This window comes from Danio rerio, chromosome 24 (assembly GCF_052040795.2).
Source record: "Danio rerio strain M-AB ecotype USA chromosome 24, GRCz13ab, whole genome shotgun sequence".
Taxonomy (NCBI): Eukaryota; Metazoa; Chordata; class Actinopteri; order Cypriniformes; family Danionidae; genus Danio; species Danio rerio.
In genome coordinates, this window is record NC_141044.1 from 2,282,137 (window position 1) to 2,299,055 (window position 16,919).

Consider the following 16,919-nt stretch of genomic DNA (forward strand, 5'->3'; position numbering starts at 1 on the left):
CTTCACACCGAAGGACTAAAAAAAGAAGAGACCCCTAACAGTGTTGTTAGTTTTGCCACATTTTTTAAGTAACACTTTACATTATGGTTCCACTTATTAATATTAGTAAACTACATTAGTCAACATAAATCAGATCTGTGAAAAATCTGCAACAGGTGAACTGAGTGAACCCTTTTCTTTATTAAAAAAATAAATAAATAAAATCTTCATAAAAAGACTAATGCAATCTATCTAATCTATAGATGGGCACATCAACTCTGCTGTGATGATATATCAGGCCCATAGCCAGCCCGGTAAAAAGGGGTGGGTTTTTTTTCTCAAAGAAAGTGACCTTTTTGCAGTTATTCGCCTATTTAGTGACATTTTAAGCACTATTTTTAGCTGAATTAACTTGCTGGATGTTCATCATAATCACACTTTTTGATATAAATATGATATAAAAATATTTCCTAAAGTAAAAGTAAGTTTAATAAGTTTAAATAAAGAAATGTGAAGAAAAATACTTATTTTTAAAATACATATTTATTGCATCATACATCATATAGAAAAAAATAGTAATCTGTTAAAGTTTTAATATAAAAACTGTAGTCTATTGTCATTTAATAGGCAAATAACAAACAGGACTTTCCTTAATTTGACCATTAAAAAAAAACAAACATTATGAGTAGTAGTAGTAGTAGTAGTAATAATAATAATAATTATTATTATAATAATTATTATTATTATTATTATGTAGAACTTTACAGTTTTTCCAGCCTTTCTCGTAAAAAAAGGACATTTGAAAATTCATGGATAACAGCAATCGCCAAACTGGTATTCAAATCAGTTTCAATATGGTCCACTTTTGGTCCTTCACACATTTTGATTGCTCATTTTTTGTTTTAAGCATAAGGTCCGAGATTTAGAATAAAAGTTACTTGTAAAATGTTTTCTCTGTTTAAAAACAATGTAGCAGCGAAAGATGACTTAACTTTTGTCAGATTGTAAAATGAAAATATCAGTTAGCACTGGCCAGAACTGAATAACTGAAGTTGCAGCGAAGCGACAGCCAACAGAGGATTCCGCTTGGTCTTATTTTGGGTTATTTTCACTATTTATGACGGCATAGCAGTCTAAATAGGACAAACAAGCTCATATATGGGACAAATTCTGGACCTTTGTCAGTGAGGGGTGGTTCGGAACCCCCCTGGCTACTAGCCTGTACATAGTATTTGGTCTGGAAAAAAAAAACATTTTGTTTAAGATTAAAAATATTTTCTTTAAATCAACACATTTTACATGTTTTATTTTAGTTCATTTTAACTGTATTTATAATTATTTCCTTAATAAACTATGAATATATTTATTTCAAATAAACAATGGGAACATTATTTGTCTTTAGACATAATTAACTTTTTTTTTTTATTATACATTTTTAAATATTTGGAAACAAATGAATTGAAAACAAGTTAATATTCAATGTGATTTATTTTAATTTTTTTTTTCTGGCTTCACTAATAAAAATAGCTTCAAAACATGCATGTGCCCAAGATTTGTGCACTGTTTCCTTCCTCTAATGAATCTGTATTTGAAAGAATCAGGAGAGTCGATTCACCTTTGAATCGATTAAATGAACGATTCTATGAATCACTCATTATGATAAACACTTGCTGCCATACTAAAACAAATGATTACAAAATTACTCATTGGATTTACTACTTTTTTTAAGGTAAGTGTTTGCAAACACTTTATTTAGCCTTAATTTAAACAAACAAATTAAGTTGAACATTACTTTATTTAAGTAGTTTCTTTAAATTCAGCCTATATAAATAGTTTGCAACTGGGACTTACAGCACTGCAGAAATTGCTGGCATCATTACATTTGTTTTTTTATTTATTTATTTATTTAAGTATCAGATTGGTATCTTTCGACAACACTAGCAGGGCCCCATTATGAAGTGTTTTTCATTCAACACAACAGTACACCGAATTATTTCAATGCAGTGTGTAATCAAGAGATTAAATTAGCTGGGATTTGACAGGTCATGTTCTGGTCAGCAAAAAGCAAACAAAACCCTGAAAACTGATCCCAAGTCTGTCAGTGATCACATGATAAAGCGATCGCCTTCACACTCCTGAAGGACAGACTGTCTGTACACATGACTGAACGCCTGAACACGTTACTCGCAAATTACTTTCATACATTTGGCTTCAAATGACAGGGATAACTGGCTGTTTCTTCAACTAAATGTATTATTATTATAGCCTAGGGGGTGTTTTGTATTTTCCCCCTTTCTTTTTATTACAGGCTGCAATAAAACTGTCATGGAAATGTTCCTGAATGGGCTCATAATGTGATTTTGCTAAATATTTATAATAGAGTGTGTTTAAATGTCTCATGCTCACCAAAGGCTGCATATCTTTGATCCAAAACACAGTAAATCTCAACCCCGTTACCATTTTAAACTTTGTAATTGGCCTTTTTGAATACCCTTCTGCAAAATTCAGCTTAAACCAGCCTAGGCTGGTTGTAGCTGGTCGACCAGGCTGGTTTTAGAGGGGTTTTGGCCACTTCCAGGCTGGTTTCCAGCCATTTCCAGCCTGGTCTTAGCTGGTCAGGCTGGGAGATGACCAGCTAAAACCAACTTGACCAGCCTAGCCAAGCTGGCAGTCCAGCCTAAACCAGCTATATCCAGCTTAAACCAGGCTGGTCAAGCTGGTTTTAGCTGGATTTAGCTGGTCATTTTCCAGCCTGACCAGCTAAGACCAGGCTGGAAATGGCCAAAAACCCCTCTAAAACCAGACTTGTTGACCAGCTAAAACCAGCCAACCAGCCTAGGCTGTGTTTAAGCTGGATTTTTCAGCAGGGTAGTTATACTTAAATACTTTTTATTTTAAATAATGTTTTAACCTGTGGCTAGCTTGACATAGCAGACTTAGCATGTTTTAGCTTACAGCTAGCTCTCTGCAGCTCTGTTTTAGCATGTTGTTAGCATAATCCAATCATTTAGCATACTGTTAGCATGATTTAACAATATTTTTTAGATCATTACAGCATGTTTAACAATGTCATTAACATAGCAACATATTTAGCATGTTGCTAACCGGTTAACATGAATTAACATGTTACAGGCATGTTTTTTTTTTTTTACATAAAAAGATTAGCATACATCAACATATATTTATCACCACATATATCGGCTAGTGGCCTCCAAATCTAAAGGCTCATCAGTTTTCGGTCAAAAATTGAAGCATCCCTATCTAATATGATCATTTTTCAAATAATATATTGTATTTTAACATGTGGCTAGCATGACAGCAGACATTTAACATGTTTTAATATGTTGCTAGTGTGTTTCACAATTTTGCTAGCATGCTGTATTGCTGATAACAATAACCAGTAACTTTGCAGTTTTAGAAGCCAATAGCCAATATATTCTGTTAAAAATACATTGATTTACGCTGGCCTTTTATCTAAAGAACATACTAGTAAAAGATCATTGGTGTGTTTTAGCATGTTGCTAACATGGATTAGCACATTGCTAGATTGTTGTTAGCAATTTATAAAAACGAGAACCTATTAGGATGCTAAAAACATCATGCTGTCATGTTTTATCATGTTAATACATGGTGTTAACTTTTAAAACACTACTAACATGTTTAAGCATGGTTTTAGCATTTCACAATTTAACATTGTTAGCATGACTTAACAGCATATTTAGAACATTACTAGCATGTTTTACAATCTCATTAGCATAGCAACATATTTAACATGCTGCTAAGCTGTTTCTAGCATAAATTAACATGTTAATAGCCAATAACAGCTGATATACCTGCTGGAAAAAAACTGCTTAAATCAGCCTAGGCTGGTTAGCTGGTTTTAGCTGGTAAACAAGCCTGGTTTTAGAGGGGTTTTGGGCATTTCTAGTCTGGTTTCAGCCATTTCCAGTCTGGTCTTAACTGGTCAGGCGGGGAAATGACCATTAAAAACCAGCTAAAACCCGCTCTACCTGGTTTAAGCTGGACATAGCTGGTTTTGGCTGGGCTCCCAGCTTGGCTAAGCTGGTCAAGCTGGTTTTAATTCGTCATCTCCCTGCCAGATCAGGCTGGAAATGGCTAAAACCAGCCTATAAATGGCCAAAAACCCCTCTAAAACCAGGCTTGTTGACCAGCTTAAACCCGCATAGGCTGGTTTAAGTTTTTTTCCAGCAGGTATATCAGCTGTTATTGGCTATTAACATGTTAATTTATGCTAGAAACAGCTTAGCAGCATGTTAAATATGTTGCTATGCTAATGAGATTGTAAAACATGCTAGTAATGTTTTAAATACGCTGTTAAGTCATGCTAACAGAGTTAAATGGTTGTGAAATGCTAAAACCATGCTTAAACATGTTATCAACGTGATAAAACATGATAGCATGATGTTTTTAGCATGCTAAGACTGTAGGTTGTCGTTTTTATAAATTGCTAATAACAATCTAGTCATGTGCTAATCCCTGTTAGAAACATGCTAAAACACACCAATGATGTTTTACTAGTATGTTCTTTAGATAAAAGGCCAGCGTAAATCAAACCAGCCTATTAATGGCCAAAGTCCCTCTAAAACCAGGCTTCTTGATTAGCTAAAACCTGCTAACTAGCTTAGGCTGGTTTAAGCTGTTTTTGTTTCAGCAGGGATGTAGTCAGATTGATTTACAATGATTTATGCTAACCTTATAAGTAAAGAATACATTTCAATACGTTGCTACCATGCATTAGCACATTGCTAGATCGTTATTAGCAATTTATAATAACGAAAACATGCTTAAAGAAGCTTAAAACATCCAATCACATTTAACATGTTTTATCACGCTGATACCATGGTGTTAAGTTTTAGAACACTGCCAACACGTTTTAGCATCCCTATTTAATGTGATACTTTCTTTTAATTATACACTGTACATAATTAAGAAAATAAACATCTTCTCTAGATGTAAAGCTCTTTGGATGCTCCAGAATGCTAAACATCTCTCAGACCCATCTGAAAACGTCAGCTTCATTAGCACCAGTGTGGAAACCAAGCAGGACCAGGGAAAAAACCCTCTGTTGTTTGACAAAGGGAGCGCAGATACAAGGAGAAACAAAGCATGAGCTATTCTCTCCACAGTCAGGTCATCAGTTCAAGAATGACATCAGTCGAGAAGAAAAATTGGTTATAAAGCAAACACAAGGTGAAGTCCTGCTGGTGGACATGAAGAGAAAAGAGGGAGAGGAGCCGAGAGATCTTAAACTTCACACAATAACAGTGATCTGATTAGAAGTGGGAAAAGTCTGAGTGACACTGATGAGAAAGCAATGTGAGGCTCGTGGCGGAGCGCTGAGTGTAAACATTCATCTGTTTCATTACTCCAGAGATTCGTTACGCTATGAAAATGAACCAACAGAAATCATACACTTCACACCCGTGCAAAGCCAAAATTCCAAAGCAAGCCCAATTAGTCTTTCAAGCTTCTTTATTGTCACTTGTGAATTAATCAGTGTTGATACTGAACTAACGTGCGCTGTAACTTTCAATGGAAAAAATGCAACAGTAAACATCTGTAATCTGATTAACAGAAGGTTTCCTTAAAGGAGACCTATTATGGCCATTTTTACAATATGCAAAATAAGTGACTAATGTCTTAGGCATACCCGTTAACCCTCACGTTTTTCCCTAGATTCTCCCATATTTTACAGTTTCATCCCGCTATCATCCCGTAAAGGTATTTTCCCATATTTCTCCTGTATTTTCATTCTTTCTCTGAGGGGTGGTAAATAAACATTAAATAGCCGAGCCTCCTTATACGCAACCCATACCGCCGAACCACTATCCTTAATCCTTAAAGCAGTCTATAGCGATGTGTGACTGTCAGCTGACGCACTCTATAGTGATAAATAGACTTTTCCCAAACGTGAAAGTCTGGCTTTTGGGTGCGCGTTTAAACAGACATATAGACATAATTAATAATAATAATAATAATAATAATAATAATAATAATAATAATAACAACAACAACATCTAAAGATGTCGATTTTGGTGGGGGTTTTTTTCAAACACAACTAATTCAGTCTTAAATGAGCATAACAAGTAAGAAAAGCAGTTGAATGCCTTCATTATATTGTTAGATGTGTGCAGTTTTAAAGTGAGACCTGTTATTTAATGTAATCAAATAAAAAAAATATAAATAAGAGATTCATTGGTTGCTCTTTAATCAGAATGTGCAAGTTATACAGCGAAGAAACAGCTAATGAGATTTGAGCGCTTGATTCTATTTCATTAGCTATTAATTTTAATAAGCTGAACTGTTTGCTCATGTATTTATATTTTTTTCTTTTGTAAATAATAATAATAAAACATATTACTGACCATTGAACAGTTTATTTACAACAAAACAGCTCCAAATGAACATATTAGTAATTTGGGGATTTTTTAAAGAAGTATAAGGTGGGGGGGTCCCTTATTATAGTGGGCATATGCCTTATTTTCACATCCCAATGTTGACAGGTATGGTCTTTAGCGTGTGAGAGTGTGAAGTTTCAGCTCAAAATAACACACAGATAATGTTTTCTAACTCTCTGAAACTGACCCTTTTAGGCTTTGATCGTAATTGTGCCATTTTTGTCTCTTTAAATTCACATGAGATTGTGCTGTTTTATTTAAATCACACCAGCTGAGCAGTGTGTGTGTGTGTGTGTGTGTGTGTGTGTGTGTGTGTGTGTGTGTGTGTGTGGAGGATATTATTGAGTATTTATGATGATGACAGTGCGAGTCATGGCAGCACTTTCCTCTGTTTATTCTGCACACAAACGCTGCTGGAGGTTCCCCTCATTACAGCTGTGCTTTTCCAGGAAACTTTTACATCACAGCTATGATTGCGATATTAAAGTAAGATGAAGCAGATTTCTGTATTGTATGTGCACTTGACTCATGGTTTTGTCATTATTATTCATCCCTACTAAAAAAAACAGCTTAAACCAGCCTAGGCTGGTTGGCTGGTTTTAGCTGGTCGACCAGGCTGGTTTTAGAGGGGTTTTGGCCACTTCCAGGCTGGTTTCCAGCCATTTCCAACCTAGTTTTAGCTGGTCAGGCTGGGAGATGACCAGCTAAAACCAGCTTGACCAGCCTAGCCAGGCTGGAAGCCCAGCCAAAACCAGCTATGTCCAGCTTAAACCAGGCTGGTCAAGCTGGTTTTAGCTGGATTTAGCTGGTCATTTTCCAGCCTGACCAGCTAAGACCAGGCTGGAAATGGCTGGAAACCAGCCTGGAAATGGCCAAAACCCCTCGCTGAAATTACTAAGTACAACCGTGAAAGAGAAAGACTGATGCAGATGCAGTGTACTGACACTGTGACATGTTACCTGATAGATTCAAAAGACCGAAGAGTCATTAGATGGAGACAAGATGAATTAAATATCATGTTTAATAACTATAGTGTGACACGATCCAGTGATACATCCTTGATGAACTGTCTGACATGCACTGCTCTCTGGGCTTTTGTGCTCAAAGCACCCGCTCACTGCCTGGAGCTCAGACGTGCGCATAAACTGCAGCGAATGCCTGAGTGTGTGTGTGTGTGAGTGTGGGTGAGTGTGTGTGTGTATTCAGGTACAGAAATTGAACAATCAAAGGTTTATAACATGTTCTGTTTTTGTTTTAACCTTTAATAAATGATCTAACCCTGCGATGTGACTATTGCGGATACACACATCGCGATATTGATGCTCAAACGATATATTGTGCAGCCTTTATTTCCATCCAGCATTTATTTATTTGACATCCTTAACTCTACAAAACATTGTATGGCTGTAAACTATAATGTTAATGCTCTTGATCTTCATCTTTTGTTATTCTTTAGTTAGTCAGATCTACGTTACTCAGCATTGGCAAACCTCATAACCGCATGCTGACAGAAACTACTGACTAAACAGCACATTACAAGCAGCATCGTCACACAGTCCAAGAAAAGGCCGTTTTATTTGTCAAGCAATGATTCTGCATGCACCTTTGGGCTTTTATATCCACTCCTGAACACACATCTAACTCTAGTTTCAAATACCAAAGCTCTTACGCTCTTATGTCTCAATACACAATAAACTCTGCCAGACCACTAAACCACACAATGACATGAGCAACAGGCTGCAAACAGAAAGAACATAGCAGCAAAATCTACAACAAACATCTTTATCTATCCATCGAAACGGGAATATATATATTTTTTAGATGTTAAAGAGCTCCTATTGTGCAAAATCAACTTTTGCAAGCTGTTTGGACAGAACTGTGTGTAAGTAAAATGTTTCCACAATCATACTGTAGTGATAGAAATACAACAAATCTCTTTTTTTATTTCCTGGCATTAAAATAGGATCCAAATCACACTGATTTTCAGGCTAACAGCAACAAAAAAGGGCACCGAAGGTGAAAAATCTACTTTTCAAGCTGTTTGGACAGACATGCGTGTAGGTATAGTGTATAGACCGTCATATTAGGCTGATATAAACACACCCAGTCTTTTTATTTTTACCCAGTCTTTTTATTTTTAATTTAACAAAATAAAAAAACAGTGGATCAATTAGAGCGTCTTTTTATTTTTAATTTAACAAAATAAAAACAGTGGATCAATTAGAGCGGTTTTTAGACAGACTTCATGTATGACTTTACGCCCACCAATATTGATTGACAGGCGTGCATTACCATATCCTCAGTTTGTGGTTTCACGTTCGCCATTTTCAGCGTGTGAGTAAAAGCGATGTCACTAGAGCACAGGTGTCAAACTCAGTTTCAAAAGGGCCGCAGCTCTGCACAGTTTAGTTCAAACCCTAATTAAACACACCTGATCAAACTAATTGGGTCCTTCAGGCTTGTTTGAGACCTACAGGTAAGTGTGTTGGAGCAGGGTTGGAACTAAACTGTGCAGGGCTTCGGCCCTCCAGGAATTGAGTTTTACACGCCTGCACTAGAGGAACACCCTTGCTCTATTTTTGGATGTAAGGCTCATTGGGCTCAACACAAGATCTACATTCACCACATAATCGCTGTAATCGGAATTATCGTTTGTAACTTAGTTTGTTTGTAGGTGGGTTTGCAAACGTGTACTTTTCATTGAGTCTTCCTTAAACTTCAGCCGTTTGCATTTCTCGCGGTCACAGAAGCTCCCTGTGATCTTAACTAGGGGCAGCTGGAAAGTGCGAGCACGTTGTCTCATGTGCGTGTCCTCCATTGGAAATAAAATATTGAACTTGCCAGCAGGTTGCACACCAGAAGCGCCACTCGGCACCATGCCATGCATTTTAGAAATTAAAAAATAGGTTTCTATCAGGGTAGGGCTATGCAATTAATCGAAAATCCGATTTCGATTTTGGCTTGTAACAATTATGAAAAACCATTAATCGAGATTAACGATTAGTCCATCACATACCGCACCCTTTCAAGTTGTACACTTGTTGCTCTGCAAAGATCAGTTCCACGTGAAAGTGACTGAAAGATGTGCTGTAATGTAACTTTTGCAACACGGGATGCGCATCATTCATATTTTTAAAAGCGTGAAAGAGCACGTGCTGTTGTGTGTGTGAGCGCACCGAGCTTAGCCTCACACAGGTAGCTTGTGTGTGTGTGTGTGTGTGATCTAACAGCATCTTAATGTGAGCACATCAATGGTGAAATACATGCACATTTGTGTCAAAGCGCAGTGTTTAGTGATTATTCATATTAACCCTCATTTGTGTAATAAACAAACAAGTTGAGAATCAAAAGACACGTGAAAGAGAAACCATATCAGAGCCGCACTATTCTTAAAGTGACAGCGCGCGGTATTCCTGCTGCTGCCCACTGTTTTTATCATTAATCAATAATAAAATCAAAAATACAGTGAAGATGCTTAAAGCACAGTTTAAACAACAGATTTAATAACTCATTTCTGATGACGTATTTATTTTCTCTTTGCTATGATGACAGCACTTTATATTAGACTAGATATTTTTCAAGATACTAGTATTCAGCTTAAACTGACATTTAAAGGCTTAATTAGGGTAAATAGGCAGGTCATTGTATAACAGTAGTTTCTTCTGCACACAAGCAAAAATATATATTGCTTAAGGGGGCTAATAATATCGAGCTATTAAAATAGGTTTCAAAATATTTAAACCTGCTTTTATTATAGCTGAAATAAAACAAATAAGCCTTTCTCCAGAAGAAAAAAATATTATAGGAAATACTGTAAAACAAATCCTCTATTAAACATCATTTGGAAAATATTTATATATAAAAATACATTCACAGAAGGGCGAATAATTTTGACTAAATAATTAATCGTTTTAAATAATCGTGAATACAATTATGACCAAAATAATCGTGATTATGATTTTTCCCATAATCGAGCAGCCCTATATCAGGGTACACACAATGGCGCTTCAAGTCGGCGGCTGTCCTGCCCAGCCACGATTCGGGACACTTCATGTTTCTGCCGCGCCACAGATGCCATCTGAACAGTTTCATTTTAAATATCTGAATGTGCATGTCTTGTGTGCCGTGTCAAAGTTCATTCAGTGTGCGTGGTTATTAGTCTTGGTGTACAAGCTTGGAACTTTAAACTAGCACACAGTTGGCTGCAAAACAATACAAAGACGCAAATGATTTTTTCGTCTCTGCTTGGTCTGTGTCCGAGTCGTGCATGTACGGCTGAATGCTGATCCTCTCACTCATGTTGCTTCTCTCTGTCTGCCAGTCTGTTGCCAAACACAGAGCGGGGAGCTCTTGGCTTCTCCCCCTTGTTACGTTGGGCGGGAAGTCGAAACTAATTTTCATGTGAAGCATGTACTTTTGCCATCTCTGCATTTAAAGGCACCAGCAACAAAAACAGCAACTACTTCCTCTGACCCCAAAGTTGCCATTTTCAGCAGGGTATAATAAATGATCTGATGGGTATTTTGAGTTGAAACTTTACAGAGATGATCTGGAAACACCAAAGACTTATCTTACATTATGCAAAAAGAGGTCAAACAGTCATCTGAAGTAGAAGACTACAGTGTAAACAATGATATGACAAAAAGTCATGACTACAAATGTTACTTTAACTTATGTTAATAGGTTAATCAGGTGTCATTTTGTGAAGTTATGTAAATTATAACTTAATATTTTCTAAGTCTGATTGATTGAGATGGCTAGAAAAGCTCATTTGATTCAACTAAGAAAAACAAGGCAGCAGTAGCAGCTTTACAGTGTAATGATTTCAAAAGGTCAACACAAGAAAACAACCTCTAATCCTCCACAGAACATCTCAACCGCGCAACCTTTGACCCGAGGAAGCAGTTACTCATGAAAGCTGAAAAGATCTAGGAGAGCAGTTAAGCAGGGTTTTCCTCAAGGAGAAAAAAGGAAAAAGGAGAAAAACACCCCAGAACTGCACCTCTGACCGCAGGTTAAGCTGTTGACAACATCAAGTGAAATCACACCCAGAAGGGCTCGTCCGACAAGCTGGAACAGAGCTCCGCAAATATTTCACTTGTGCTGCAACACGTCCACATCGTCCCTGCTGGAGGCGCGGAGCTGTCATTTCAACACACAGCATTTTGCAACACGTGAAAAACATAAACTCAGAGAGCTGAAATACCCCAAAACACAAATGAAAAGGGGGATTTCCATTTGAAAAGGTCATTATTTACTCTGTCAGGTGTATTCGGCTCTCTGAAATACTTGATTCTGATTGGTCAGTCATGACATACCCAAGGTATGTCACTCTCAGAGCTTGTCAGGGTTTATTCTGATCTCTTATTAATACTGCAGGGATGTTGATTGCTCAATTCTGATTGGTTGATGAGCATTCTAAGATGTGCTGTTAATTTTAGATAAGTGCACAGATAAAGTAGTTCCGGCAGGTTTAGATTACATTATGGTTTATGATTAAGATACAGTTGAAAACTAGAAGTGAACACACATTGTATTAAAAACTTTTTTTTTTTTTTAAAGTCAGATGTTAATGTGACTAAACGTTTTCTCTTTTAGGTAAGTCAGGGTTATCAAATTAGTTTTTATTATGCTTAAAAGCAGAATAATGAGAGAGAGATTTATTGAGAAATTGTTATAATTTTTCTTGAAAGTCAAGTTTACATACAATAAGATTATTCTGCCTCTGAAAAAGCTCAGATGATGATGTCAAGCTTTTGGAAGTTTCTGATTGGCTAATTGACAACATTTGAGTTAATGTGAGGTACAACTGTAGAATAATATTTAAGAAAAACTTCAAACACACTGCTTCCTTTTGTGACAACATGTGAAAATCAACAAGCCAGAATCAACAACAAAGCCAGATTACCATTTGCTAAATTACACTGGGAAAAAGACTCATGTTTGGAGACATGTCCAGTGCTCTGATGGAGCTAAGATTGAACTGTTTGGCCATAATGAGCAGTGTTACATTTGGAGGACAAAGGGGAAAGCGCACAAGCCTAGGAACACCATCCCAACCGTGAAGTATGGGGGCGGCAGCATCATGTTGTGGGGCTGTTTTGCTGCAGGAGGGACTGGTCCACTTCACAGCATAGATGGCATCATGAAGACAGAACATTATGGAGAAATACTGAAGCAACATCTCAACACATCAGCCAGGAAATTACAACTTGACCACATATGGCTTTTCCAAACAGACCATGACCCTAAGCATACTGACAAATGAGTTCAAATGTGCTTTAAGGACAACAGAGTGAATGTTTTGGAGTGGCCATCACAAGGCCCTGATCTCAATCCTGTAGAAAATGTGTGGGCAGAGTTGAAAAAGCTTGTGTGAGCAAGACAAATCTGACTCAGTTACAGCAATTCTGTCAGGAGGAATGGACAAAAACTCCTTCAAACTAATGTGAGAAGCTTGTGGAAGGAGACCCAAAACATTTGACCAAAGTTATACAGTTTAAAAGCAAAGCTAAAAAAATACCAAGGAAATGTGGGTAAACTTCTGACTGTCTAAAAATTAATAAAAAATTATTTCATTATTCTGGCATTTAGCAAATGTAAATCAATTATGTAATCATAATGGATCTAAAATAGTAAAGATTTAGTATGATTAATCATCAGACATTTTTTTTAAAAATGGTTACGTTCCTATGTAAATGTGTATGTAAACTTCTGTTTTTAACTCTATTATTTGTGGATGACAAAGATCACACTATCCATTGGGTTTTGTAACTTTACAAACATAATTCACACACAAAAGTGGGAAACATTACGCAAATCATATGATCTCATTTAGGAATCAGTTCTTGGATTTTAGCAAACAAAACATCGATAGTCGTCTTGTATCGAAGCAGATTTTGGAGAAAACACCTGGATTTGTTGACTTTTCCTAAAAGAGCTCCTGAAATGTTATTTATAATAAAGCAGATGTTGTTTAAAATTACTTTCTTGCCTTGCAAAATCCAGACCGCACAGATGTGTTTACAAGCTTGTAAAATAACGTGCAAGTCAATAACCTCTGGATGCAATCCATATATGAGTCCCTGTAATCTGCGATATTGTTTAAAGGACTTGGTCTGCTTTTACAGATCAGACACATCGCCTTTTGACTTTCAGACAAATTAGGAATAATTATGTTATTGATTTTAAAAACTTAAATTGATGAGTAGTTAATTGCATTCATTTATCTTTCTATTATTATGTATTCACTTTTTTAAGAAGTATGTAATCCTGTAACAAACTGTGAAACATCATTACAGTTTAAACATGTTAAATATTCTGTTGAAGCAAAGCTAAATATTCAGCATCATTATTAGTCTTTAGTCGTTATTAGTATGCATCACGTTCCTTCACAAATAATTGATTTAAAATAAGCAATAAATAATTGTTACTAATTCACCAACGTCACTTCAGAGCTAGTATTTTATCTGACATTTTAAGATTACAAGGTTGAACGGCATGAAATGCCATCAGTGTACAGAGAAAGCTCCCTCGATATTACTAATGTTATACAGTCTACAGCAGGGGTCACCAAACTTGTTCCTGAAGGGCCGGTGTCCTGAACACACCTGAACAAGCTAATCAAGGTCTTACTAGGTATACTTGAAACATCCAGGCAGGTGTGTTGAGGCAAGTTGGAGCTAAACCCTGCAGGGACACTGGCCCTCCAGGACTGAGATTGGTGACCCCTGGTCTACAGTATTTCTCTGTTGCAAGCGGGATATCACAATAATTGCCCCGGAAAAAAAGCAGCCCAATTACTAACGTTACCAGACTGCTGTTGTGTGTGATAAGGAAAAACGGTTAACACATGCGGGCATTTCTTCTTTCTTTCTGCCAACACAACACAAATTCCTGATATGCGAGTCCCATCTCTTACTCAACACACTAATGTAATGTGTATTTACACTACAATTACTATGGTATAAATACAGTACTACAACATACAAAAGAGAGAGGTCGACTTAGAGCTTTATAATGCTTTGATCAGCTGTAGTCACAGTGTTTTAATCTTCTAAGAGCTTATTATGTGGGCCTGTCGCCATGTTGTGGATAGAAAATATCAACCGTCTTTGGTCTACTCAGTATGGCAGGCTAATGGCTGCCGATTAGCCAATTTCTCTCAGAAATTGTAAATACTTAAAATAGGCCCAATTCTTATAAATAACTGCATGATTGCTATCTAAACAACTACATTCTCGACTAAAAAAAGCCTCAAAAGTACGTTATGTTGCCCAGCAGCTACAATATAATCTACAGGCTTACACACGCATACATGCATACACAGCTACAGATAGACAATCCCTAAGTAGCCCCTCATCCCACGCCTTCGTGTGTTTTCACCCACAGGAGGAGGTGGGCAGCAGGACCGGATGGCTGCCGCCCTCATCGGACTACATCCACATCCCCTGTTGCGATGTTATATCTATGTCTATGTGTTTATGTGCTTGATCGCTGGGGCTTTTTTTCTCTCCCTGATCTCACACTGCACTAATTCAAGGGCAATGTGAGAGGGAGTTTTTTCGCCTCTCTCTCCCCAAATGTATCTGGCTTCCTTTTTCTAAATACTACATCCCGATGACCTGTCTTCCCCTGAAATGTGATGTTTGTATATGGTCGGAGTGGGGAGGGAGGTCCAATTTCACTACATGACAGTGTATTTGACTACAAGGTAGTGTATGTGACAAATAAAGGCCTTTGATTGATATTTGTCAAACTGTAGTGTCCTCTGCTTGCTGCTGTATGGTGGCGCAGTAATACATAAGGGTGAAGAGGCTGGTCCATATATATATATATATATATATATTCTAACTTCTTGACTTCATGTATCCTGCGAATCACCACCAACACTATTACTGTCAGCAGCAGCACACTGTCAGCCGGAGCAACAGAAAGAGTGTACAGTAAATGGAGGTCTACAGTAAATTTCTTCTGGGTAAAAGGTGGTGGTTTTCCTGCTCCAGCACCATCAGTCAGCAGAGCAGGAATGTGTCCGTCTGACGAGTGGAAAAGCAGATTTGTGGCTTCAGATGAATGTGGAAAGAACAGACTGTAATAAAAGTCATCAAGAACGGCCCACGCTGTGCTGTGCAGCTCATCCCAAACTGATGGCACTCCGTGAGCATTAGCCATCTTTTCTTCTTCATGCTTCCTGAATCTCCTCATGAGTCACTGCTGAAGCGTTACTGACACTCTCAGGAGGATTAAGCTGTCCTCGTGTTTCCAACCAACTATTTTTAGATAAATATTGCATAAAAACTGCATAATGGAAATGCCAAGAGTTGCATACATTTTAAAAATGCACAAAAAAAATCCTTATACGGAACGACTGGAAAGCTGGGAATAAATGCATTTAAATTACCTGGAGGAGTTTGCATGTTCTCCCCGTGTTGGCGTGGGTTTCCTCCGGGTGCTCCGGTTTCCCCCACAGTCCAAACACAGGTGGTACAAGGGAATTGGGTAGGCTAAATTGTCCGTAGTGTATGTGTGTGAATGAGTGTGTATGCAATGGGTTGCAGCTGGAAGGATATCTGCTGCATAGAACATATGCTGGATGAGTTGGTGGTTCATCCCGCCGTGGCGACCCCTGATTAATAAAGGGAATAAGCTGTCTTCATTAGTTTCAAAAACACTGATTTCTTTACACCTTGAAAAGAAAAAAATCCAAGTCTCTCCAGTCTTAAGAAAGGAACAGCTCTTCACCTTTTACCTGCCCAATCTTCTCAATGGCAACAAAAAAAAAAGAAAGTCCCTTGAGGCTGCTGATTGGCTGATGTTCCCGCCAAAAATGAGCCACATTCTTGTTAGTCAGACTTTGCTTAAATTCTTGAGAGTGACGCTCATCGATCTGCGTCACTGAAGGCCACATTTCAGCTTCACAGAGAGAGAGAGAGAGAAAGAGAGAGAGAGAGAGAGAGAGAGAGAGAGAGAGAGAGAGAGATGTGTTTGTGTGAAACTCCAACAATGAGCCGCTCAGTCAAACACTCAGAGAATCAATAACACACAGAACTTCCTCAGTCTGATGAATGAGTCAACACTGACTCAAGATTTACTTCACAAATACCCTGGTACAAAACCACAACACTGTCAGAACTGTGGTATAGGCCGGATTATTCCGCTGGATCTGTTGTTAAAAGACGAGTCTGTGTTGAAGCAGGAAAACTAAATGAAATATAAAGAGATTATTCAGGAGGAGGATTACACACACATGGACTAAACAATAATCTCCATAAACAGATCCTCAATAAAGCAAATAATCCAAGCGGCTTTGGCTGAACATGTAAGTCCTTCACCTCTGCGGTTGACATATGCAGAGCGTAACATCAGGCTAATCTGAGGAGCTGATCATCGGGTTATTAAGTACAACAGTTAACATTAATCTGCAGGGTTCAGGAGCGCTTTCCTTGACCACAGACGGGAAATAATTTTGCTTCTATTGTTGAAAATATTTATTACGCTGCAAGAGAGATTGTAATTGAA

General features: G+C 37.5%; 1 protein-coding gene and 2 long non-coding RNA genes across 11 annotated transcripts in view; 1 reads left to right on the top strand and 2 right to left on the bottom strand.

The window, feature by feature from the left end:
- Nucleotides 1-16,919, bottom strand: part of pard3aa (par-3 family cell polarity regulator alpha, a) — a 647,780-nt gene that overhangs the window by 614,098 nt on the left and 16,763 nt on the right. The window lies entirely within an intron of this gene.
- LOC147830972 (uncharacterized) lies at nucleotides 1,485-7,550 on the bottom strand. Its single transcript, XR_015524668.1, has 4 exons — nucleotides 7,278-7,550; nucleotides 7,003-7,153; nucleotides 2,845-3,441; nucleotides 1,485-2,487 (listed from the first exon to the last, which is right to left on the bottom strand). It is a non-coding gene; the product is annotated as an uncharacterized LOC147830972 (long non-coding RNA).
- Nucleotides 6,057-13,397, top strand: LOC147837925 (uncharacterized). The gene is made up of 3 exons (XR_015524658.1): nucleotides 6,057-7,045; nucleotides 7,260-8,504; nucleotides 8,573-13,397. It is a non-coding gene; the product is annotated as an uncharacterized LOC147837925 (long non-coding RNA).